Source organism: Heterocephalus glaber, unplaced genomic scaffold (assembly GCF_053883595.1).
Source record: "Heterocephalus glaber isolate CG9 unplaced genomic scaffold, H.glaber_assembly_v1.0 deba00001600, whole genome shotgun sequence".
Lineage (NCBI taxonomy): Eukaryota > Metazoa > Chordata > Mammalia > Rodentia > Bathyergidae > Heterocephalus > Heterocephalus glaber.
The window spans coordinates 1260251-1285983 of record NW_028258372.1 but is presented as its reverse complement, the minus strand read 5'-3'; the positions used below and the strand labels follow the sequence as shown (position 1 = coordinate 1285983).

The window sequence follows — 25733 nt, the reverse complement described above, 5'->3', positions numbered from 1 at the left end:
AGGGAGGGCCAATCCACAGTTGTGTTGGGTGATGCTGCTGCCCAGGTGGGCCTGAGGGGCAGAGCATCAGTGCCAGGAAGATTATTCTTGGGTCTTTAGCTCTAATAGACTGCTTTGCTGCACTGTGGACTTCCTTAGGGTCCACCAGCTCTTTCTTCTTTCTGATTTCTTCCTTTCAGAAGGAGAATGTCTCTTCTATGCTTGTCCCGCATTATATCATGGAAACACACAGTTCATCTGGCTTCACAGGTCCATAACTGAGTAACAATGCAATGCCTGATGATGCCACTAACATATGATGATGATGATGATGATGATGATGATGATGATAAATTAAACACCCCCCCCATTCATGGAAAAATTGTCTTCCACGAAACTGGTCAAACAATAATCAAGGACCACTGCGATGGGATATTTGCTGATGAGAGAAATGGTTCTGATGTAGCCTTGCCATGGCTTGTCAGCAGAGCTGAGTTCAAACCAAAACTAAAAGTGTCAGGACAAAAAGATGAGTCTGACACCACGGCAGTGTGTTCCTGGTGCTGACTGGTGCTCACTGGAGACTTTGAAGGTGGCTGATGGTTATGCATCTCTGTCTGGCCCCTGCCGAATATGCCGGGTGTGTCAGCGCAGCTCGGACCCCTCTCCTGCAATAGGGCAATGCATTCTAAAGTCCGGTACCGGCACTGCTGTGCCATGCAGTTTACAGGGCTCTGGAGACAAATAAGCTTATGGAAACTTCTGCCTCTCTCAACACTCACAAGGCCACGAGATGCCTCCCCTCTCCTCTGTCTACAAAATCACAACAAATAGCCATTAGACCAGGGTTCTCTGCAAAGCTAATCCAAGCAAAAAGCTGCCCATGGAGGTGGTCTGTTGAGCTGGGACTGCTGTCAGGCTGTAGCAAAGCAAGGTTGATGGGAAACAATGGCTTCAGGACTTTTCTAGATCATCTGAGTATTCCTCCATCAGTGTGGTAGAACCAGGATGGCAGTTTGAAGAGCAGAGGTCACAAATGCTCATTAAAGGAAACATTCACTACTGTGTGTTTTGGGGAAGGGTGGGGTAGACAAACCCCTGATACCAACGCATGTCCCACTCCTGGGCCTTGATGCCAGGCTCCCCACAGCTATGGCTGAGGAGTGGGGGAGAAAACAGGGGCATTGCCCTCGTTCCAGAGTGACACAGCAAATACTCTGAAAATCACCCTATGACACTTCTCCTCCCCCCCTGCTCAAAACCATGTCAGATCAAAACAGTTGGTAAGCTTGTCACTGCGAGAAATCTGGCAGCAGCAAGGTGGTTGTACAGCTTCCTAAATTCACTCTCTGGATGTAATTCTAGCTGAAAGAGCAAAAGCATAAGTTGAGCAGTAAAAATCATGCTGGGGGTCAGGGCACACGTTTCATACCTCCTTTTCCAGTGTGCTCACACACACATGCGCACACACACTTATTCTTCTATTTATTTTCCTCCACTATTCATATTCATTGGCATCATCCTTTCCTCCCAGCGATGATCTGCTCCATTGTTTTCTTGCCACACAATTCAATTCAAGACAATTGTTTCTTATCCACTGTGTGCCAGGCACTGAGCTTAGAGTCATCTGTTCTTGGAGTCATCTTGGAGCACAGTCATCTTGGATTCTGCCCTCTTATGCGCAGCATCGAACTGATCCCCAAGCTCTATCAATCCTGCCTCTGAAACATCACCAAAATACAACCAGGCCACTTTCCTTGCTGCTCTTCTCATTATTTCTCACACAGGAGACTGCAGCAGCCACGTTGTCTCCCTGTTTCCAGCACAGATCCACGTCCAAACCAGGTCAGATTTGATCACAAGCTAACAATGCAAACCCTTTAAAGGTTCTGCAGTATCGCTGCAACTTTTTAGACAGTGACATAAGCCACATCAGAGCCTGGCCCCTGATGAGCCTTGCTAATTCTTTTCCTTACCACACCTCTTTCAACAGTAGTGCTGGGTCATACTGCCATAATTACTGCCATAACTGTAGCACAAAACTAGATCTGGCATGAAGTCCTCATTAAACCTCCACCAAACAATATGTGACACAGATATATGAGTGGAAGGATGGAAGAGTAATGTGTCGTAGTAGGCAGTCTTATTAGTACTTTTGCTTTCTGTGGCATCCATTACCTGTGGTCAACCACGCTCTCAAAATACTAAATGGGAAAAGTTAATAATTTCACTGTTTTAAATTGTGTGCCTTCTAAGTAGCATGATGAAAACTCGTGCCATCCAACCCTTGCCTTATGCAGGATGGCACTTGTCCCTGGGTTCCGCGTGTCCACACTCTATATGCTACCTGCCCTTTTGTCACTTAGCAGCTATCTCTCTTGTCAGATCAATCATCACAGTATCACAGCAGTTGTGGTCATATAACCCTGATTTTGCTTAATAAATCTCCTCATGTTCCTCAGAGCTCCTTAACTCATTCTTCCCAGCATTTTCTGGGCCTTTCAGTGTTGGCACTTCCTACCATGCTGTCTCACACCCTCTGCTTTTCTCCTCTTTACTCCTCCTGGGCAAGATCACGTGGCCTGATGCCTTTGGGATCCTGTCCTCAGTCTCCCACACCTTTAAATCACCTTCAATCCACTCTCCAGAAGAGCTTTCCAGAATGACATTTCCAAATCTTATAGCTAGCTACATAGAGCTTTTTAAATTTATTTTCAATAAAATTCAGGTTCTGAGTCACCCCAGCCACATTTCAGAACTCAGTAGTGCATGTTGCTGATGGTCAGCTATCAAACCTTGCAGAGAGAAGCCATCGCCAACACTGCGGGGGCTTATCCAACAACATTGTCTAGAACATGATCACACACATCCCTCTGAGGAATATGAGGAGAGAGGGTGTCCTGGACCCCCAAGGAGGGAAGGAGACTCAGAAAGGAAATAGTCAGTTTCCCCTAGAAAGGCCACCTGTGGTAATGACTAGGAATTGGCCAAGGATTTGAAATGTGTGACCTAGCAGGACAGCCGCAGTGGAGTAAAGGTGGGGAATGAGGCAGGGAACGGAGGCTAGAGGGGCATCAGTAACCATGAGGTCAAGAGCAGAGCACCATCTGAGACCCTGAGGGTGCACTACTGTCCCAGGGAACCTGACTGTTGTATTAGTCACCTTTCCCATCAATGAAACCCAAGGAGAAACTGTGTTCCCCAGAGGGTGCTAGAGAAAGAATTTGGGCAGGAGGAAGCCCAATGCAGTGGGGGCCAGACTCTGCTTCCTTCACTCCTTCAACCACATTCATTCACAGTTTAAAGGAGGAAAGGTTTAATTTGACTCACAGTTTCAGGGGATCCAGTCCATGGTCAGCTGGCTCCAAGCCAGGAACATCATGGCAGAGCAAAGATGTTCAGTTCATAGTGGCTGGAAGCAGAGCGGGAGGACGGCACCAGACAAGGCCTCCATGACCCACCGAGACACTCTCAGAAGGGTGCTCTAGAAATCCCCTGGGTTATTCTCAAGTAATCAAATTGACACAGTCAAGTTTAACCATCAGAACTGTTGAGAAAAAAGGGAGCCAGAGCAAAAGGTAAAGGGAACATCATAGAAAAGAGGAGGTTGCACCCATTTCCATGCCAAGGTGCCCAGAGCACTGGGGAAGCAGAGAACTGAGAACATGGGAGAGATGGGGAACGGACACAGGGAAGGCTACAGACCATCTAAAACAAGTGGTCTTGTACTTTAGGTTTTTTTATAAGATAAAAGCAAACAAAAACCAGATATATAGATTCCATTTTTTTAATTCCATTTTAAAAATAATTGCCTTACACAAGTAGTGCAGTCTAACGTAAAATGTGCTCTATAGCATGGATTTTTATCAATGTTTTCCCTACCAGGCCATTTTTGGTATGCAAATTTAATTAAAGTGCATCTGGTGTTTCTGTCAAAACCTCCGATGCACCAGGAAATGACCGATAGGATAGCTTCTGAGAATCAGCCCATTTGCCTAAGGGGTGCCAGAGAGACCCACCTTCCAAACAGCTCCCTAGGACACTGTGCAGCAAAGTCACCAGACAGTAAGATCAAGTCCATTTGTCCTCTCAGGTTCCCTACTGCTCCCTGCTCCCCTGACACACACACACACACACATGCACGCACACACACGCACACACACACACACACCCCGCATGCGCACCCAGACCCTGCTGTCCCCTGAGGACCTGACAGCACACTTCCCACCTGGTTTATTGCCCACTTGACCCCTGCAAGACACCTGCCAGCCAGGTATAGAGCTGTGCCTAAGAAGAGGCATCAGGCAGGGTCAGGAGTGCTGAACAAGGCCAAGAGGAACCAGGAAGAACAGGAGAAGGATGTGGGAGAAAGAGAAGAAAGGCCCAAAGACGGGTTAAGTAGCACTCAGGATTCTCGTGGTGCCCAGATGTTCCATTACCCATGAGAGATCTTGGCTTTAGGGTATTAAAGACACATAGGGTCACACTGTGGTCTATGGGAGGGGGACTCCAGACCAGGACTTTGCAGGTTCTTGAGGAGCAGGAGAAGGGGTGAAGAGGATGGGGAGGAAGATGGGAAGAGGGGGTGGAGAGGGAAGAGAATGAGGGTGAAGGAGGAGAGGGGAGGTGGGAGAGAGGACCAGGGTGGCCCTGTTTGGCTATTCCCTCGATTCTTCACGTCCTCCCACTTCATCAGCCCCACCCCAATCAAATGCTGGGGTTGAAATCTGTTAAACTTCTATGTGACTCTCGTAGAAGATTTCCTTCTTTTCACTTGAAAAGGTGATAGCCTAGTTCTGTTTTTTCATTAATGCCTCCAAGTCGACACTGAAGGGGAAGACTGAGGACAGCCAACAGCAAAGCTCACATCTACTCCCACGTCTCCAAGGAGGGAAACTTTCAAGATAGGCTGTGTTTCTATCAGAAGCTAAAAAATCTAAAAGAGAAAATAAACTCCCAACTAGAAGAGAAACTATTGGTTGCCTTTCATTTTTAGATAAGGAGAATGTAACCAAGATATAGCTAAATGAATTGGCCAAAGAAGAAGGCTATAACAACCTGAGTCCTGACCTCCCATCTAAGGTTCCAAACTGTGTTCCCAGAGGGGTTCTGGAGAAAGGATTTGGGCAGGAGGAAGCCCAGTCCAGTGGGACTCTGCTTCCTTCACTCCTTCAACCACAGGTACACCCCCCCCACACACACACATATGCACACACACACCCTCTACATAATACTTCACTGGAACAAAATTTCTGTTATTGTAACTAAATTTTAAAGGCAAACAACTGCCTTATGTTTCATGTACAAGACTCCAGGCACTATTCTAAGACTCACTGTTGAAGGCAGAGGCTCTTTTCAGTATGAATATGATTTGAAACAGCTAAGAGGCCTGAAGGAGTAACAAAGGGTGGGTGGAAGGAGAAACAGTATGGGAAGGTTCCATGTAGCAAGTGGACTTTCCCTGGAAAAGGCAGGGTGGAGTCCCCAACCCGAGGGGCTTGTTACACCACAGATTGTTGGGCCCCAAGCCAGCTGCTGATTCCAAAGGTGGAGGTGGGACTCAGGAATTTGCATTTCTAATTAGTTCCCAGGTGAGGTTTCTGGAGCAGAGACCCACACATGAAGACCCACTGGTGTAGAGACCAAAAGACTATTGAACAGGAGGACTAAGGTCCATAATGAAGTCCTCATGATCCTTCAAAATGAATTTCCGGTGTAAACAAGGAAAGATTCCTCTCAGGCAATAGTTTTCAACTAGGGAAAATAGTATCTTCCAATTTTGAAGATATGAAATAGTACATATAAGTCTGAATAGAAAGTATGACTTCAATACAAAATTAATAGAAAAAAATGAAATATGTTAACAATTTTCTCTGCTATATACAACATGTCTGACTTCTTGCTTTCATGCAGACATGGCAGGTGGTGATTGGGATGGAAACAATGCTCATATTTATATGTGTATCATAGCCAGTCACTAATTTGAAAGTCACTTATACACATTAGGGCTTAGAGGAGAAATGACTCTCTACTTATATGTGTGTGAGTACCATACGCACACACTCTTTCCACAAATATTTATAAATGCCTACCCCATGCCAGGCACATTGCCAGATCCTAGGGGAAAGACACGTGTTCTTGCCTTCAGTCCAGTGGAGGAAACAGGAAGTGAGATAAGAGCTGATGGAAGCATATGGAAAATTCTATGGAGGAGGAACCATTTGGATTGATAGATATCGAGCTCTATTTTGGATGATGTAAGTCTGGGTTGTTTGTGTGACATCCAGGGGGAGATTTTAAGTAGGAAATTAGAAGTCTGTGTCAGTGTTGGGGCTGTAGTTAGGCCTCTCTGTTTAACAATAGCCATGAAGGATTTCTCCACGGAAACAGGTAAATAATGAGAAAAGGAACATTGACACTTATTGGCTGGATAGAGGAGGGCTAGCCTGTGAAAAAGACTGAAAGGCTAACTCCGGACTAATAGAAATATAAATGTCATGGTTTGGATGAAAAATGTCCCCCAAAGGCCTCCTGCACTCCTAGGGGTATTTTGGAAGGTTGTTTCAGGCCAGATATGTAGCTGACTTGGTGCTGGGGTGGGGTTTGTTGGAGGAGGCAGGTGGCAGAGGATGTGACCGGCAAGGGGGTGTCTCCCTTCTCCCTGTTCTGGCCGCCGTGCCATGAGCAGCTGTCCTCCGCCAGCCCCTTCCACCATACTGTTTTTGTGTCTAACCCTGCTGAACGTGGACTGAAGCTTCTGAAATACAGTGAGTGTTGGGTATTGGGTCCCCATGATGAGAAAGTGACTAAGACACTAGGTAAGATAATGTATAAAATTGAGGACCTATTAATACTTCTGTTTTGAGCAACAATGATTTATTTATTTAAAATAAGATTTCTTGAGTAATTTCCTCAATATGCCCTGTGGAAAAGATACAATGCTGAATGACTCATGGAGTATCTTACACTTCCTTGTTAGGACCCAGTCTCATTATTTTCACATATTCTGGTGTCTTAATTAAGTAAACAAAAGGTTATCCCTCACAAACAAAGCTTTAAAGCCCTAATTAATAACTTTCCTAATAGTTTTTTTCTTATTGCCAGTGGTTTTCAGGCATTCAACCATACACACAGTGCTAATCATAGGCAATCACAGCCAACGTCTACCATTAAGCCAGTGCACTAGTGAGTTTGTGATATAAACTCACACTGCACACTCCTCACCCCAGGTGCATTCACACTTTTTTCCTCTTCATTATTCCCTCACCTCTCTTTCTTGCCTGTCTTTAAGGTACAATAGCAATGGTGAGGATGTTACATCTGAAATGAGTCATCATGCGCTTTTAAATTTTTCAGTAAAACTCACTGGTCCCTTCAGTTGCTAACCCAACAGACATTACTGAGCACACTTTTTCACACTGCTGCAGTAGTGGCCTGTGGTGTGACCTCTGCCCTCCATGAACTTGGGCAAGAAGCAGGCCTCTTATGAGCAGAGAAGGCTCTTGCTGCAGTCAACATACGATTATTTATGTCCATAAAGGCACATGTATATTCAGCTTTATATAAAATGTGTAGATGATGCTGTTTTTGTTGTTCTACTGTTTGAGTCAGGAAAGCCTTTCTTGTTTGAATTCTTATTCAAAATTGTTTGAAAATATATTTGTAAGTTAAGTTGTGTGTGGGGTTTGATTTCAGATCATCATCCTAACCATTCTGCGAAATACACCTCTGCAGAATCAAACACATGCGCCTCAGTGTGGTGGCACTAAACTCCCTGACCACCCAAACCTACCCTTATATCAAGGCCACTTCATAACTGGTTATAACAAGAGGGCACCTCATGTTGCTCTGAGGGTTTTCTCAAAAGGCTGCTGCACATGACCAACTGAAGTGTACTCATGCAACAGTAGAGCACTACTCAGCAAGGAAAAAGAATAATCTATTATTAGGCACACAGTAGAGATAAGTCTCACAGATTGAAGTGAGAGGAACAGGTAGTGAAAAGTCTGTGCTCTATGAATCTCTTAGATGAAATTCTAGAAAAGACCTATCTAATACATGCTGATAGAAGTGGATCTATTGTGGCCTGAGGGTAGGGACTGAGCGAGAAAGGGTACAAAAGAATTTTGAGAGAGTGATGAAAATGTTCGATATTTTATTGTGATCATTACAAGGCTACATGCCACAGTAAAAAAAAAACCTTGAATTGTACATTTAGAGGGGATGCATTGATTATACATGACATATCTAAATAAAATTGGAAAAAGAAATATCTCTTGAAATGTTATTGAAAATTACCCAAAAAATCTACTCTACAATAAAATTGAATAAATTATTGATAATACAACATAGATTAATCTTAACTGCATTTACTAAATGAAGGGAGCCAGACCTAAAAGACAAAGAATGCATGATTCCATTTATAGGGATAAAGGATCAATCAGTAATTTTTAGGTTTGGGTTAGAAAGTTTGACTACCTAGAAGCATCACAGGGCTGAGTGTGATAACATTGTTGAGTGTCATGGTTGTGCCAGCATTTATATACTGCAGGAATTTGAAAACAAACAGAATTCTGTACCTAAAAGTGTGAATTTTGTTGTATGTAAGTTTTAAAATAAACAAAAATGGAAATGCCTATCTGTTCTATTTACTGGTTTGAAAGTTATTATTCAAAATAAACCTAATTTGGAACTTTATGGGCAAACCACAATTTACACACACATGCGCGCACGCACATTTCTTTTTACAGAACTTCCGTGCGAAGGTATTTATTTGCTTGTAATCTTACTCCGGGAGGTTTGGTTGACTTTCAACAACGGAAGGTGACTGTTCAACACTTTCCTCAGGTGCCTCGATTTTCTACCTGTCCAATGGGTGAATTCCCCAGACACAGATGTGTTACAGCAAGTGCTGACCACGAGGCCCACTCGCCACTGATCACACAGAGCGAAAGAGATAGCACAACCATCCACTCTGGAAAGAATTCAGAGTCTAAATGTGTCACTTAGGAACTAAATCCAGACAGATACTTGGAAAGGAGCAATTAAAAGTGGTGACAAATGCCTCCCGGCATATCTGAGCAGTCGGACTTCTGCTCGAGTCTTCAGTGTTCGCGCGATACCTTAAGTACACGTCTGTATCTACACTTTAGCACCTCTGGGCCATTGCTCCCGGGTGGTGGATGCTAGGTTCATGGAACAGCATGCTGATGCCTTTTTCCTGCCATTGTATGTAACATGTTTTCTAATTCTTTTGCTCCATTCAGCATTTGACCCCAACGATGGGGGATTATGGTATTAACTCTCTCCCTGCACACATTCTTTACAGACTCTCACTAAATACTGTAAGCCCGCTGTAGAGAGGAATAAAAGTCAAAGCATACCGTCTGGTCTTAAGCTGAGCACACAGAGGGTCATGATCCAATTGGAAGGGAAGCAGAATTTTTAAAAAGAAAGAGGTTTCACCAAATTTTAATCCATGTCATTTTCATTTCTCTTACCCTGTGGATTTGGGTGATTTTATTTACACTGTCAGCTTGAGCCTAGGGATTGGAAATCAGGCTTTTATGGAGATTATTAAAAGTACATACAGTACACTAAATGTTGGGCTGATAGATGCTGCTAAAAATACGAAAGTGAATGTCCTGGTATTAGGTGCCACCGGCATGCATTTCATCCTCTTTAGAAGGTTACTCTTGGGAGCTGGACCTGCCTCAGTGGTAATGAGATGCAGGCTGTCAGGCTATTTCTAATAGGTAGCAAATGACCGGGGATGGAGATGAATTAGCATTAGTCAGATGAGAAGGTAGCTCTTTATACCATTAATTCCAACACAAAGTAATTCCACCACCCTTCTCCTGGAAGAGAGGGCATTGCAAACTGGGGGGAGGGGGAGGGGGAGTGAGGCCAGGCTTGGAGGATTTACTGATGGGCTGGGAGGGTGGCAGTGTCACCCGGGTCTCAAAGCTGGGTTTTAGTTGGTCTAAGCTTCTCAGAGGCACCACCAGGAACACTCAGCTAGGTAACGTCACGTTGGCCTGGGTTGCATAAATGAAGCTCTGCACTTCAGTCACAGCCTTTAAGGTCTCACTCCGTAGATAAAAATGAAGCGGTTTACCAGATCTCCAAATAGCAAAGCATTTATGCTTTGATGAGGCAGATTTAGGAACTCAAAGACCTAGAAGTCCTGCTTCACAGAGTAGCTAACGCTGAGGGCCGGTCCTTGTCAGTTTGCATACTACGACATCTAAATAGGCTTCAGCAGGCTTAGATGCATGGGTCACAGCTCCATGATGATCACTGAGAGACAATAAAGTGCTTTGGGGCCGTTCTTCCAATTATGGGGGACAATGGCATCCTGTCTCCTGCCTCATGGTCTCCTCATAGTCTCCTCAGTGCCACTGCCAGGTCATGAGTCTCTGCCTTGCCCTCTAGAAATGGGGAGGGTAGCAGATGACAGGAAAACAGCTGCTAAGTGTTTGTTTCACCTGGAGTTCTCAAGCCCGAGGACTTTGACAATGACGTTCAGGGTCAGGACTGAGGTCCCAGCCTGGACCCCTCGTGTGTAAGCATATGTTCTCCCGCCCCTCACCCAGGCAGTGGACGCCAGCGTTCGATGCCTTCACTTCTGGAAACTTTAGTCTGAGACCCTTGTCAGATACCACTTATGTTCCACATCATGACTTATTCCTTCCTTGTCTTTTTGGCTTCAGATCTGATGATTTATTTTCCCTCTTATAGCCTTTCCCACTCACTCTTAAAGCCAGCCACTCTTGGGCAGAAATGTTTCTTTCCCTCTTACGTGCTGATCCTGATTCCTGCTCTGGGTGTACTCAGTCCGAACACTGAATCGGCGCCCCCACCTGGTCCAGCCTGCCCCCTGGGCTTCTGCATGTCAGCACTTCTGAGTGGGTCCCCTGGCAAGCTCACATAGGATCTGCTTAAGGACACCAGCCAACTACCACCAGCAAGAAGTAAAATGAGTCTTTAGCATGATGGTATGCCAACTGTCACGACACTGGGTCCTACCCCGAAACCCTCTTTCATGAGGCATCTTCTTACAGTACAAGCTTGGCCATAGCTCAGTGGTGGAGTGCTTGCCTAGCATATATGAGGCCCTGGGTTGCATGCACAGTGCCCCCCACAAAAAAATTAAAACAAAAAATAAACCCAAGCATAGTGGTGCAGGTCCAGAATCCCAGTACTCAGGAGAATTTCAAGTTCAACCCCAGCTGGATAACTTACTAATTTTCTGAGACCCTGTCTCAAAAAATTTAAAAAGGGCTGAGCTCAGTGCAAAAGCCCTAAGTACAATCAATCCCCAGTACAATAAGATAAAATAACAAATAAAATAAAATAAAACTGGTGATGTTACACCAGGTCTCATACACTTTGCATACTGGATTTTCTCAAAGGTTCTGTGAATCAGGTAGGATAAATGTGAGCTCTTTCTCCAGTACAGCAGCACTAATGAAATAAAGATGAGTCAAATGACATGGCCCACAGCCCACAGTGAGCAAACTACAGAGATAACTCACAAGATCCATACTTAATCTATAACTTGCATTCCCCAGACTCAGATTCTCTGGAAACTACGGATCAAATCCACATGCCACCTGTATGGAAATTTATAAATATTTTTGGTAGGTTGGTGATGAGAATAATATATATGGTTTTCATCTCCAACTGTAAAAATCAATTTCATTTTTCTGAGTTTCATACCTACATGCCTCCATGTATATTTTTCCTCTGCCTAGAAGCCTTCTATCTGCCCTATTTGCCTAGAAAAATCCCTCTTTGTCCTTTAAAAGCTGTTATCTGTGTTCTCTTCATGCAACTCTTTATCTCTCACCATCCACTTTTCAAAATGTTACCTGTGTTGCATGGTCCTGGCATCACTGTTCAGATATAATTCTTCATTTTACTATCTGTTTACATGTATAATTCTCCCACCAGATTATGGAGAAAGCCAGGAACCTTTCATTCCTTTCTCTATTCCAATATCCATCTTGGTGCCTAATATATTATAGATACTCAGAAAGTATCTTTTGATTCAAACATGATGAAGATGACAATGATAATGATAATGGATTGAGAGGACGATTTCACTCCTGTCAAGAGAAATAATCCCTCAGCCTTTAGAACTAGTCTTCCATTTAGAATTGTAAATTTTTCACAGTAACCAGTGCACCCTACAGTGAAATACAAATTCCAAAGAGAAGTACTTCAATCCCATATAAGGCCATTACTTACTCATGAACATGTGGTCTGGATTAGATGTGCTTTTGAGTGTCCTTCCTGTAAGTGACAACTCTGCAACCTGTGCTCCTCCCATCATGTGGCTCCTCCATCTTGGAAACCTTTTCCTCCAGCTGCCAGATGGGAGAAGGTGTAGAGAAGACACAACGCCTTGAGTGCATTTGGCTTAGAAGTCACAGTCATCATTTCTGCTCATTCCATTGGTCACAGCTCAGGACCCCATGGTCTAACTACAGAAGAGACTAGGGGATGTACGTGTTCTACGTGCCCCAGGAGAAACACAAAAGTGATGATTTGCTAGAAGTTTATGGACCTAGTCTGCACTTTCAGGCACCAAATGTCCATGTTACTCTTCTTACAGGACACACTTGTCCCACTCCAAATGAGACAGCTCCAGGCCCCACCCATCACTATCCTCTGATCATTGGCATGATCATTGGCTGATGGCATCTCCAGTTGTGCTGGCCTGCATGTCAAAAAGGCATTATCTATATCCCTCTCCCAACCATCGCTACCCATGTAGAACTGTGGGGAGAAAATGGGAAAAATGCACCATGGAAAAGGAAATCACAGCACAGAGCACCATGTCTGTAGCCATGCTGAATCGCTGTCAGCACAGGACAGCCCTTTCTATCTAGGTACAGCAGAGGTGTGTGGATTCAACTCTGGGTGGGCTCCTTTATTTGTTCTTCATCTTGGCTACATGTAGTTGGTTTGGGGAAACGTGCTTTCCTGCAACCCCAGGAGCTTGGTCTCTACTCAGTTTGGGACGGGTTAGAAAAGCAAACATTGTTTTAGGCCTTAAACAAACAAAGAGTTTGGAAGTCTGGGCCCCTGGGTACCTTGGCAATACACTTTTCAAAATCTTAGAAGGCATATGATCTACTTGTTTTCAGTCAGGCCCAGGTGCCAGTAACCAGACCTAGAGGTATTTTCTAGAGATTTTTCTTATCAAATTTATTGTTTTTCCTTTACCTCTTCACCTTCAGTCCTTTCTCTCAGCATCAGCATGGAGGCTATCAGAAATGAAAGGAGGGAAGGCCATACTCCTGAGCTGATTTTTGCTTCAAATCACTTCATTCCACTGAGAATTTTACAGAATAGAGTGGTGCCTCGGTTCATGAACTTCATTCTTTCCATGATTCTGGTTGGAAATCAAACTGGATGAGAACGAAATCAAATTCCACAGTTAGGTTCAATGTTGACCTTATGCAAAAATTTGATTCGGTTTTCATCCAGTTTGGTTTGCAACCAGAATTATGGAAGAAATGAAGTTTGTGAACTAAGGTATCACCATATATGCCACTTAAATTCTTCTTAGTTCTAAATTTTATCATTTGGTTCTGAAACAATTTATTTCTCCAACTACATAAGGCCAGATTTCTGGACTAGATATATCCTATTCTATTTATGTTTGAAAACTCAAGAATTTTTCCCTGATTCATTTCTTTCTTGTAGCTAATAATACTAATAAATTTTGTTGTCTAACGACTTTCTTTAAATGTATATAATAGGCACATAGACCTATCTCTTCTTAGTAGCAATATTTATACCATATGATTTTTCACTGCTAAACATAAATTCTTATTTTTTAATTCTTCAGTGTTAGTTTGGTTTGTGTCTGCTGCTGGGCTATAAAACTTATATGTTTAGGATAGTGTAAGAGGCAAATCCAATTTGGTTATGTCAACACCTCATTTCTGATACTGATTTCTATATTAGAGTAATGAATTTCAGTTGTAGTAACAGTCTCAGGGATTTCACACACAGGTTTATTTCTCCTTCCTGTCTCTGTCCAACTTAAGTTTAGAAGCTTTCTTTGCAGGCTCTCTTCCAAATGATAACCTAGGAGCCCAGAGTCCTTTCATCTTCTGAACATGGAATCTTAAACCACTGCTCTCTGAGCTTCCTGTGAAATGGTAAATGAAATGTGGAATATTGTCTAAGGTGTTTTTAAGGAGCACAGCCAGAAGTAGTTTGCATACTTCTCTCCTCATTTGAGGGGCCAGAATACCATCACCTGGGCTCAACCAGATTTTGAAAGAAGGAAAGTAGTGCTTCCTATGTGTTCTGGAATAGGAAACGGGATTGGTCAGTGTTCTACTGACTGTGCTGTGTTAGACTACATCATTCATTTACTTGATTCCTCATTGATAACTGATCAAACTGAGATAAGTTTCTCTTTCTTTTCTCAATCACCAACTTGATGCTTGGGCAATCGTATTTTTACATTAAAAACACAAGTTTAATGTACTTTAAAATTACTTATGAGGAATTTAGAACAAGTATAATTTCCTGTTTAACTAATGAGACAAATTGAAGCATTGAGAGATTTCAAGAAACCTACTGTGAATCACTGAATAACCAACGAGAACTTCTGCTCTGGAGAATAACATCTGACCACATCATCTGACCCGAGCAAGGTAATGCACAAACTGCCTATGACTGATAGTTCCCCAGGACTTTCAGGTCCCCACTGTGCAGATGGCTTAGCCTAAGTGCATTGATTATCCACATACCCAGGTCAGACTCAACAGCCATTCAACTTCTTCTCCTTTGAAAAGCTCACCTCAGCCTGAGGGGTCAGAGGACCTGATCCACCACCCAGCAGGTAACTGGTGCAGTACAGTAGGGAGAGCTCAAGTGCTAAGGAAGAGAGTCCTGGGGTCATCATCAGTTGCATATCCTTGAGCAGTTAACTTCAACTTTTTGAAACCCAGTCCCTTCATCTTCCATTTGTACAATGGGAATTACTGTGTGCACCCTATATGGCATTGTGAACATCTGAGATGCTCACATCTGAGATGTATATAAAGCATGGCTGATATTCAGACAATATTAATTGGTAGAGGCTTTGTCAATGGTCAGTGTCCATGCCATACTAGGTGTTAACTATTTTTAGTATCATGGATAAGTGTGTATGCCACAACTCGCACAGTTTAGGGTCTGAACCCAGGAAGAGTGGTGGGAGATGAACAAAATTGAAATACAACAAAGAGGATACATACCAAGATTATGCTTGAAAGCTGAGACCAGGTGAAGCCATGGCCTATTAGGAGCTAATGACCACCTGGAGTCCAGAGTGCTCTTTATTTATAGTGTAAGACAAACAGGAAGAGATGGCAGGATAACTAGTGCTACGTGGCCAAAGTGGCCTAGGCTGAACATAGCATGATTATCTCATGACCGCGCATGTGCGGAAAGGGAACAGGAAGAAGGATACATGATGTAACTATCTCCTGGGGCTGTGCCATCCAGGGTCTACAATCTTTGTCAAACAGATTGTGTCTGTTTGATTATTCAGTCTATGGAGGAGAAAGGGAGTAGGGAAAGGGCCATCTTCAGGCTTGGCCCATGGCATGTGTGTATTAATTTATGTAGCACCTTCAACTGGCCTATCATTTTTCTAAGTGTTATGGAAGATACAAATAAATTTGAGACATGGACGCAGCTCTTGGTCTAGTTTTGCGGTCAGTGAGGTAAGGACAGCTTTGTGACAGGAGCTCAGAAGAAGAATCTGCATCAGCATTGACTAGGAATGCCCAAGAAGTTTCCATGAAGAAAGTGGTTCCATGAATTTTAAGGATTCCAGGTCATAGATAATCAGAGGGAGGGAGCTGTGTCTTTGCAAAGCTTGGTAGAAATCAAGAACACAGAGGGACAAGCCAGGCTGCAGAAAAGGGTAAAGGTGTAGGAGGCTGCTGTGAGATGTGTCAAAGCCCAGGGGGCATCTGAGGGCACCTGAGGACACAGTCCCGTCGTTTAGTGCAGGCACACGATGGATGGGGCTTTGTTCTATCGTAATGAATTAGCACAACCACACAGGTGCCACATGGCCTGCAAGCTCACCCAGAATGTTTTGTCTTACTGTGTCTTAGCTAAGCTGATAAAGAGCTACTATAAGTTCTGTGCTGGAAATTAAAGTTTGGTTCCTGCTTTGTAATGTCTGCCCCATGTGCGTTCTTTTCTTTGGGAACCCTGCCTCACTGGGCCTCCCTTCAGTCCACCAGCCCCTACAGTGCTGCAAATTCATTCTGAGTAAAACTGTACTTACTTTTAGGAATTAAGGAGAACAATAATGACTGTGTTATCAGGTGGCACTGATATGGACATTGTTAAAACAGATCCTACAAAGCACAAACATTTTTCACAAATAAGAAAATAAGGTGTATTTGGGGGCAATCTGCTGCGTGGTATATTTGATGTTCTTCCAATGCACTCTTTGTCTCCTCCACACTCCGTACTATGACAGAGAGATGCCGCATTCCTAGATCGACGGTTTGATACAGAAAGACTCACAGTCCATGTTTGCTAAATGTCCCGATAATGCTCTGAAGGAGTTTTGCTTGGAAGAACTTTACAGCTTCCTCTAATGTAGAGGGTTGAAGGCTACTTCCTAACCAAAGAGACTGACAAAAACTGCTAGTTAACTCTTACTGTGTGTTTATACAAATCCATAAGGATAGAAATTGGTAGATGCTTCAAACAAGGAAACATAATGGCTAGGAAAGACAGAGGTCTTGGGAAAAGTTTCAACATAGACTTTGTCTGGGGACCACTTTTGCAGACTGAGCAGACTCCTGCTGTTCATAAGATCCATGTAAGTGGCCAAGTGACAGCAAATGATCCAGCTGACATAATCTGCAAACCACTCCGACAGGCACATGTGTGCATTATATTATTATATAGGAAATTAAACTCCATCATTAAAATAATATGCTCTTCCTTTCCCTTTAATTCATGACTCCTTATGGATTTCATTCACTGATTCAACCTTTCTCAGTCTTTAGGTGATGGGTAAATGCCAGTTAGAAAAAGGAAGTCATTATTCTATACTTATCATCAAATTAGGGCTTTCTTTCAGTGCTGGATAAAATGACATTCTTGAAAGTTAAATTTTGAGAGAAAGGGACCTCTAAGTTTCAATAGCTTCCATTATGTAATGCTTTGAGTGACATTGTGATGTTTTCCAGTTTTAAAGATTAAACGATGGCAAGAGACATTATCACTCGTCCAGGTGATGAGAGCCATCTGGAACAGGGAGGAGAAAGAAATGGAAAAGACAGGGTAATAAGAGAGGAGCCAGTTACGTAGGTCCCTTCCCCTGTTCCCCACACTGGGAATTTCCCGGAGCACTGGGACTTGTTCTTCTCTTTCCTGCGAACACATCCAGAACATCAGAAGAATCTCAGTACCCCAATCTGGAGGCCGCATATATGTGGAAAGCTCGCAGTGTGGTGCCACCTCCAGGTAGCTCTTGTTCCCGAGGTTGTTTAGGGGCCTGGATAGAGCTGAGAGCTCCTCAAGGCTGTGCTGGGTCCACATGGAATTCAGGAGTTCTGCATGGTCCTAGGGCAGGACTCAGAGAGGCCAGAGGACATGCAGGGCCCTGGAGCTAGGACAAGATGACTACAAACCATACAGACTCCACCACCAGAGGTAGATGGCCAGGACCACGGGATGGATTAAGTACAAACCCCAAAACACAAGACAAAGGAGCCACTCCATGACTGCCAGCCTGAAGGACCCAGGGAACAGGCCAGATCCATCCTGCAGCAAAGACCAGAAGGACTCAGAGGTGACAAGCCAACCCAAGGTCCTGTCCTGGCACCACCAGAGGCCATTTTATTCTACAAGTGGGAGGGGAAAGGAGAGTCTCTGAAATACTGCACTTTTACCCAGAAAAGGCTGTTGCCAGTAAGACAAGGAACACAGGGTCAGGGCAAGATGAGAACAATATTAGACTCTAAAGGTCCCATTCTTTGTACTCAGCTGAAGGTAGTGCTTGTGGTTTTTAACCCCAGATGATAGTAATGATGCAAAGTCACGAGCCAAAGGCCCAGATGCAGATGTGTCCAACCTTTGGCCATGGGCTAGACATGCCTGGCCCACCTGGGCCACACTGAGTAAAGAGGAATTGTCTTGGACTGCATATAAAATACATAATATATAGTTAATGTATAGACGTGTGTGTGTGTGTGTGTGTGTGTCCAATTCACAAGCTACAGGTTGAACATATAAATGGGAGATTGCAGGTTAGATAGAAACTCATGTAATGTCACCTAAACTGTATAACTTTGTGAAACTTTTCACCTCTTACTAAATTATAAAAAATACTTATTTTCACATCATCAGAGGGAAAATGTAATGACATTTTCCTCTAAGAAATGTTACATCCTTACCAACAGTGGGGAAATTATGGAAAGCATAAAGCCACACCTAGGTGTGTTATGAATCTATATCTGGCATTCTGAATAACTGTCCAAGATATTTGTGAGAAATAAATTATTCACTAGTGTCAGGCACTTCACATATACTATTGTACAGAGTCCCCAAAACCCATACAAGTTGGACAACATTCTTACTTTATAGATGGACAACTGAAATTCTGATAAGTAAGTCAAAGTCACTGAGGCTTGAAGGTGCCAGGGCTGGATTGGAACCCAGCTCCCTGCTTCTCTTCACCATCCTGGCTCCCTGCAGCCCTGTCCAACTCATCTTGCAGAGACCAGTGACAACTCCATTCTGCAGGAACACACAGTGCTGGTGCCATGTTCCCTGAGAATGGACACAAAACCATTCACCTGCACTGTGCTTGACCTCAGTGAGGCTATCTCCCCTCCTAAGAAGGAAGACTTGTTCTTTCTCTGCCAAGTTCCAAGCTGTGATGTTACACAGAATAATTTCTTTTTCTTTCAGGCTCCCATATGTGCATTCTCTCCCATTAGTACATCCATTCACTGAAGAAAAGTTCAAGTTGCTTTTCTGGCTGCTCACCTTCTTGGGCTCTTGGTTGGAAGGGCAATGTTCTTAAAAAAGCAGGAGCTTGGTGCTTGGGCCACTGGCTGAGTGCTCGGCCTGGTAGAGGTGCCTTTGGGTACCAGCCTGTTCCCCTAGATTCTGTATGCTTCCCATGCACCATGACAAACTAGAAAGTAAGGGTCATGATGTCTCGGAACACAGCAGCCAGCAGGATCATCCAGGGAGAAGATGCAGGCATGTGGAAGATGCTTTGAAAAATGCTTTTATAATCTCATTTATGGACAGAATCTGAAGAAGCTGGTCTCATAGGTCTCATAGAAGTAGCGAGCAGAATAGTGGCTACCAGAGGCTGGGAAGGAGGAGGGAGGGCTGGAGAGATAGCTGAGTCTGTACGGTTTACCACAGGTAGGAGTTTTAGTGTTCTGTCACGCAGTAGGGTAACTATGGTTAACGATATCATACTGAGTATTTCAGGTAGCTACAAGTGAGAATTGGGTACTAGATATGTTAACTACCCTGATTTGAGTATGACGCAGTGTATACATGGATCAAAATATCAAGCTGTACCCCAGAAATTCCTATCGTCATCAAGTGTACATTTAAAACAAAATTGCTTTCCAACATTTAGGCATCATGTCCTACAAAGCATGTGGGAGGAAAATTATGACGGGTTTTCTGAAGTCGCAGAAAAGACTAAACATGGCCCATTTCTTAGGACATAAGGAAAAATAGGCATTGGGCCAGTGGAAACGAAGAAGTAAGCCAGAAAGAAATGGAAGCTTTTCTGCTTCTCCTTACTAGCTCCTTTCCACTTTAAGAGCCAACATTACAAGCATTTTGTCAGCCAGAGTGCTTTGTAGACTAACACTTCCAAATTCTCAGGCGAGTGACAGTGGAGAGTCATAAAGATGCTTTGAGGATTACAACCCTGAATGCCCTTGGGAGTCATTAATATAAATTAATAATATCTGCTTTTTTCTAACCAACAATGATGCTTAGTTTATGCAAACTGGCAATTCATATTATAGTACTTAGAACATTGACTTAACCAACAATATTTACCTTTTGGGCAAATTTTGCCTCTTAGGAACTAAGAATTGACTAGGTAGTATCACGAAAAGCCATGTACTTCAGAATTAGGAGCGGATTGCCTCTTCAATCTGATAATTTTTAAACCATGTGATCTTTAGCAGATCCTTTGCATACTCTGTGCTTTATTTTGCTCCTTTCCAAATGAGGATGATAATATCTACCACACTTGGTAATGTGCACCTGCCTAGCCCTGGACAGAGAAAGTACTCAGAAAATTTGGTTGCGATTATCATGACAGTGATTAGCATCGTTTCTATTACTGTTGCTACTGGTTGTGTGAGCTTAATTGTTTCCAACCCTTTCTCACTCTACCAACCGCTGCCCACATCTCCCACGGAACATGGAAAGTTTTCCCAAATTCTGCCATCAGCTCCTCCTCTTCTCATGTGGAAAGCAGAGGGCTGTTGGAGAATGTCCGAGACTCTCCTGGAGCAGCTAACCCCTCCCTCTACCCGGACTTGCTTCTTCTCATGGCTTCCTCTTTCTCGGGAGCAGACCTGGATAAACCTGTGGTTTCCTTCCTTCAGGCTCTCTCGGGAGAGCTGAATACAGCACATTTGAAAGCTGAAAAACTTGTCATTTCCACCTTGAACTAGTGGCTGACCTCACCAGACAGCCTGGGGAATGAATTAGTGTCCTTAAGCAGCGGCGGAACACAAGCAGTGACCCAGCTCTGCCCAGCAAGTGCAGAAACTGTCAGCCAGTAGTTAAAGTTCTCTTCCTGCAGCCCCTTTAATTATGTTGAAAACTATGTCACATTGTTTTTGAAAAAGATAATGAAATAGTAGGTAAAGGTGAACCAAGGAACATAATTTACTTGGATTTCCTTGCAGGCTTTTGATAAGGTCCCTCATAAAAGGACATTAAGGAAAATAGATGACCAGAGGGCTCTGGACAAACGTCTTTTTGGTGTCAGCTATTTTGGAAGGAAGAATCACTGATGCTAGCCACTTCTTGGAGTGGAGAGAGGTTAATCACACACTGTCCCCTGTGTCAGTATTTGGACTTGAGATGTGTAAATGATTTATAAAGGAAAAGAAAGCAAGACTGGCCAGAAACACAAAAGTATTTTCATAGGATAAGCCTTCCAGAGATTTTAGTATGAATGAAGGGTTGCTGTCCATGGATGTGGAAGACATTTCTTGGAGGCAGAGCTGAGTCTACCCAGAAGATGAAATCTCCAAGCCGGAAACTAGGCTCTGCAAACCTTTCCCAGGTGACGGGCACAGCCCCGGGCAGTCAGGCCTGGGTCGGAGCAGGGAGGGTTCGGGGTCTTGCCAGTGTCCTTCCCACCCTCCTAACAGATGGTGGTTTGAGTGGCATGGGTGGAAAGCATCTGAGCAATAGAAAGACACCACTTAGCATGCTTTGTGTTCCAAAATTGTAAAAGAATAACCCTTTTGGTAAAAAAAAAAAAAAAAAAAAAAAAAAAAAAAAAAGGAATATAATGGGAACTCAGGCTTAAAACACATTTTTTGTGTAATTACCTGTTTGACCCAATGCAGCAGGAAGTAAACAAGAGATGCTGAGGATCTATCTACTGCTTGCTTACTGTAGAGGGAAGGGATTTATTTTTTTTTACAAGGGAAGATGGGCTTTCTATTAAAGAGCTTATAACCCCATAGCACACCAGTTCTCATACTGACTCACACCCTTCACCCCATCTTTTCACTATAAAATGAGACAGAAGGAATTATGCAAATATGTGGACACTGAGGGCACAAACCCAGGTCCTCCCCCAGCCAGCCACTCCTTCCTTGATCTTCATGGAGCTTCACACTGAGCCTCACCTGCCTTTCTTCAAGGTCAAAAAGTCCTAAGCAAAAAAGTCACACTGCCATCGGGGCAAAGTTGGTCCTAATCTAGATTTGCCAAAACTTCTTTTCTTCCATCTAGTCAGGCACTAAGGGGCACTGGGCCACATCTGGGGTGCTGTAGATCCTAGGGAAAGCATTTATTTTGAGAGGCAGAGACTGTGACATGAGGCATTAAGCACAGGAATACCGTCTCAAAGGCTCCAGCACCAGACTCACAAACACAGTCAATTCACTTTCCACCACAGTGCTCAGGCAACAGAGTGGTCTTTTTCGACTAATGGTATTGGTGGAGCGTCTACACGTGAAAAGAAAAATGGAAGAAAGGAAAGAATCTCAACATAAAATATACAAAACTTAATTCTGAATGAATCATATTAAATTACAAAATTTCTAGAAGAAAATATAAGAAAATTTTTGCAATGTTGGACAGATAATTTATAACAGAAGACATACAGATAGTAAATAAGTATGTGAAAAGATGCTTTACATCACTAATCATTGAGAACATATAAAATAAAACATAAGAGACCATTACATAACTATTTGAATGATGACAATTTAAAATTTGATCACACCAGATACAGCATGTGGAGCAAATAGAATTCCCAAACATTCCTGGTAAGGATGCAAAACACTGCCTTTTAGTAGTTTCTTATAAAGTTAAAAACACATGTACCAGTGATTCTACTCCTAGATATTTAAGTAAGAGACATGAAAACTTGTATTCACATAAAATCTTTCAGCAGTGCTCATCATAGCTTTTATCATCCCAGCCCCAAACTGAACATAACCAAGTGCCCTTCACCAAGCGAATGGAAAAGCAAACTGTGCCAGTGCCCAGGGGACACTGCTTGTCAGTAAGAAGGACCAAACCACCAATACCTGCAGCAGTGAGCACACATGGCAGTGCACACTGCTGGGTGAAGGGCCACGTGCTGTAAGGCTCCAGAGCACACTGGAAACACCCAGAGGGTTGATCGGTGGCTGGCAGGCCTGGAGAACAAAGGAAGAGGTAAATATAAAGGGTGACCTAGGAGAACTGGGGTAAAGAGAGGAGATGAAACCACTGCATGTCACGGCTATGGTGGTACATTTGTGACTCCTTGCATTTGTCAAAACCCTCAGATTCATACACCCCAAAGAATGAATTATGTTTTTAAAAAAAATTAAGCCAACAAATCCCAAACAAACCACAACAATACCACAAAAGTGAAGGTTATTATGATAAAAGCTGCAATAAATACTTGTGTAGTGGTATTTATGAGCAAGTTTTCAAATAAGCAATCATAACAATACGTTGCATTTGTGTATCATATTGGCAAACTTCATTTCCTTTGCAAGAAAACGGCAGTGAACAGGGTACAGTCTATATTCACATTCTGTGGTGTCACCAACTGCTTCAGATGACACTGGACCCCTGACCTCCTCATTAGCTCAAACATGCAGAGTGTTTCGGTAGTCTTTTCTAAACCACCTAGCCGACGGCCTGCCTCCCACTGTGAAAAGGACTATTTGATGTCTTCAAGATTACCCTTCACCTTTAACTGTACATACTAATTATGTTACCAGGGTGATGCTAATGACAAAGAAACATCTGCACTACTTCCTGAAGTTCCAGGGCAGCACACCTGTGCTTTCAAGATGTAGTACAAGATGGGAGCTTCAGCTCCTAACCATTGGATTCTGGTGCTTTTGGAGACTCTGCTGTTGATTCTGTAGCTGCTTCTGATTTCAAAGAGAATTTTCCAAATCAGGCACCAAAAAATGCCAGAGGTAATTATGTGGTGAAATTTTCTTTTTCTTGGTGTAACTTTTCCAACTGAGGAGAGGGAGAGTCACAAAGAGTATATTTCAGAGCAAACTGTTATTGAAGGAAACCAAGCACATTTCACTAAAATCTCAAATGCATCTTTAAGTAGAAATGACCCAACCAAGACAAACATATAACAATGTCATACATCAAGGGTTACAGTTCAGATCTGAAATGTACCCTGAAAATACAGTGTTGAAGGTTTGGTCGCTAGCCTGTGGAACTATCACCTAATGGAAACTTCAGGAAGTAGGGCCTGATGGGAGGAGGTGAGGTCGTTGTGGGCATGGCCTTGCAGGGGACGCTGGGACCTGGCCCTTCCTCTTCCTATCTGCTTCCTAGACACCATGAGATCAGCAGCTTTGTTCTACCATGATGTGCTATCTTACCACAGGCCCAAAGCAAGAAAGACAACCAACCATGGACGAAAACCCTTAAAACCAAAATAAATCTTTCTTCCTTGTTAGAACTTTATCTCAGGTACTTTCTTACAGTGATAGAAAGCTGCCTAATGCCCCAGTTTATTTTGTTTTTAACAAATACCTGCTGAGTTATTTGGATATAAAACCAATCAGAAACTCAGAGCAAACCTTGGTCCTAAATATTATAACTAACTATTCAAACCTGAGTCATATGTAGGAACAGAAACAAAAGGCCAACCTTCCATTTTTCCAGCCAAATTAAAAGATATTAAATCTTTTTCTCAGGAACTTAAAAACCAGAGTGAGCAACTAAATTGAAAAAAAGTAGTGGCAGCTCCTCAGCCAAATTCTCCACAAAGTAGGTCGAGCAGAAATTAATGACTCTTCTGTATTAGTAGTAATTTGTGTGCTTTACAGTGCTCACATTCTATTACCATTAACTGTCATAGACTCATCTCAATACTCAGGTGGCCTCCTTGGGTGGAGCTCTTCACAGAAAGGCCGAATACAGTCACATTAGTTTCTCCTAGAAATCATGGCGGGGCTCATAAGGTGTGAAGAATGGCTGAAAAATGAAAGAGTGAAGGGGGAGAGAAGCAAGAAAGTAGGAGAAATACATTATGAGAGAAGAAAAAGAAAAGAGAGATAAGGAGGAAATGGAATGAAGGAAGGAAGAAAGGGCAGGAGGGAGGGAGGGAGGGAGGGAGAGAGGCCAAAGGGCAGGAAGGAGGAAAAAGGGAAAGGAAGTGAGATGGAAAAGAGTGTGAAGGATAGAGGCAGAGAAAGAAGTAGTGAGGAAAGGAAGGATGGTAAGAGAGAAGGAAGGAAAGAAGGGAGGGAGGGGGGAAGCAGAGGAATAGAAAGAAAGGGAAAATGAAAAAGAAAGAAGAGAGAATGGAAAGGAAGTGAAGGGAAAGGAGGGGAAGGAAAGAGAAGAGAGGGAGGAAGGGAGGGAGGAAGGAAGGAAGGAAGGAGATGCTCCTAGGACGGAGAGAGTGAGTGCACGGAACTCAGAGCAGTACCTGGAGGGAAGAGGGTGCTCCTGGCCAGCCTGGGCATCTGAGGCCTGTCGCCCAAATCTGCCTGTGGTTTCAAGGCCAGGCTGCTCTCTCTCTCTGAGCACCCTGCCCTTTGTCCCTGTGCCACAGCCCATGCATCAGGAACTGTACTACTGAGCACGGGGCCAATCCTGTTGCGGTAGGACAGGGAGCTGAGGCCACTGGCCAGGCCTGGAGCCAGAGCCGAACAGAGCGGCTGGGTCAGGGTGCCGGAGCTGCTGGCAGAGCTGCGCTCACAGCCCATCTTTCCAAGGGCCAGGCTGCTCCGCCAGGGAGCGGGAGGGGCCGGGCAGCCAGCAGCCGACAGTGAGAACTTCCCCCTGCCAGAGGCAGCTGCTGGCTGCCATCTGGGCAGGGCCAGTGCCAGCTTCCCAAATCTGCCTTCCCTTTGGAAAAGGGGAACTCTGAGCTAAGAAGATAGCTTCTCCTCCATCCTGGGGCTCTCAGTGAAAAACCCCGCAGAACTAGCCTTGAGAGGGGGAGGCAGGAGAAATGCCACGCTCTGGGCTACTTCCAAAGGAATTTGCTTCTCCTG

The 25733-nt window shown here is 43.7% G+C and overlaps 1 long non-coding RNA gene across 4 annotated transcripts in view; it reads right to left on the bottom strand.

Moving 5' to 3' along the window:
- Positions 1-25369, bottom strand: part of LOC101718928 (uncharacterized) — a 52877-nt gene extending 27508 nt beyond the window's left edge. For all 4 annotated transcript variants that reach the window (XR_015444461.1, XR_015444462.1, XR_015444463.1 and 1 more), the window contains exons 1-4: positions 25163-25369; positions 22791-22901; positions 13213-13397; positions 12232-12350 (exon numbers count right to left, since the gene is read on the bottom strand). This is a non-coding gene — a long non-coding RNA (uncharacterized LOC101718928). The remainder of the gene's footprint in view (positions 1-12231; positions 12351-13212; positions 13398-22790; positions 22902-25162) is intronic.
- Between the last annotated feature and the right edge of the window lie 364 nt (positions 25370-25733).